Genomic DNA, 1,718 nt, shown 5'->3' with positions numbered 1-1,718 from the left:
AGTTATAATTTATTGAATTAATCAAATTTGAACATATGTGTCAGTGGCTTGTTGATCTTTACATTGTTAGTTAATTTCCTATCCTGGCCTGGGACACACATTCATACGGTTTAATAAAGTACTTATTGGACTTTAACTTAGAATTGCACTTACAATAACGAGTGTAGCTGTCCTCAATTTAGGTCATCCTGTATGTCTCATCTCCGGTTTTTCCTGCATCCACCGTGTGTGTGTTTTTTGTGTGTGTGCGTGTGTGTCAGTCGCGGGGGGGGGGAACTCAGCAGCCCCACCTGCTGCAGAGATCTGACAGGATGTAAACAGCAGCAGCTTTCAGTGACTTTAGAGTGAAAAAACGTTTCAGCGTACATTGATGTTAAAATGTTTACAGGTTGGCAGGACAGTCTGAAATGTTCTGCACGGTCTTTCGTTGTACGTTTTGTTGGTAAATGTGAGATGTTCGAGTCACACACGTGAAGAGAACGGTCTCTTCACGGAAATGAATTTGACCCGTTCTCACTCCCGCTTGGTCAGTGGCCAAATGCGATAGGGGGCCTCGGCTGTCAATCAATATCTTCCAGTCACTGCGGGCCCCTGATTGGTCCGGGCCTGTAAGCACCGCTTACCCTGCTTACTGATAGTTACGTGTCTGTTGACTACCATAGTGACTACCTTACCTGTACCTTACCTTACCATGTGTTTTTTTTTTTTTTTGCACAAATAGGCCAATGTATCTTTGCTATTACGTAATATGTTAGATTCACATTGATGTATATTTTCAGACATATTTCATTTTTGAAAAAAGAAACTTTCAAAAAAATTATTTTTTAAAGAATTTGGCAGCCCCCCTGCAGTAGGCTAACTCTGAGGACCCCCTAGGGGTCACGGACCCCCTGTTGAAGATCTCTGCACTAGCCTACAAGTGCTGCCACTTGAGTCAGCGTCGGTTGGGCCCATGGGTGTATGGGTTGAGCCTGAAGACTACAAATTTGAAAATGGTAGCTAATAACTGGTGGTGTGCGTTAGAAAGAAGTGAGATTACCAGACATCTGTAGCCCGCTCCTCATCTCTGCTAACCCAAGGCTGTAGCGGCTCGAAGCTACATTAGCCGCTACCAGCACAACACACCCTTCCCTCCCATTGATAAGCCTATCCATAGACATAGGCGTAATTTACAGGAGTGTGGGAGTGCCTACAACATCCCCAATAATCAAAACGCTCAAAAATGCTCAAAAGTGGAGATCCCAATACCCCCAATGCTGAACCCAAAGTTATGCCCTTGAGCCTATCTATCAAATGTAGCCTATATGAATAATGAAATAAGCTATTCTGATTAAGGTGTTTTAAATCCTAATACTGATTTTTTGTAATTGTTTTTCACTAATAATTTAATTGACATTAAATTAAAATGCAATTATCTTTTGCATGTTTTGCTTTTAGTGAATGGAATCAAAGCAGTCTGCTTTTATTTAATTTTTTTTTACAGAATCAATTATCATTATTGGTCAAGTAAGTTGATATATGGCATATGGACATATGGTATACTTTTGAAAACGTGCATTGGGATTTTCCTTTTTTCGTTACATCACCTTTTCTTTTCACCTTTAGAATTGTCGCAAATATTTTGAGCTATTTAAAATAGGCACAGCTCCTTTTTAACGGCTTTTATTCCGGAAAATCGTCGCCGGATGTAGTGTTGCACATCCTTTCTAACTTGACAG

This window comes from Sander vitreus, chromosome 9, assembly GCF_031162955.1.
Source record: "Sander vitreus isolate 19-12246 chromosome 9, sanVit1, whole genome shotgun sequence".
NCBI lineage: Eukaryota > Metazoa > Chordata > Actinopteri > Perciformes > Percidae > Sander > Sander vitreus.
Note: the sequence above shows the minus strand (reverse complement) of the source record.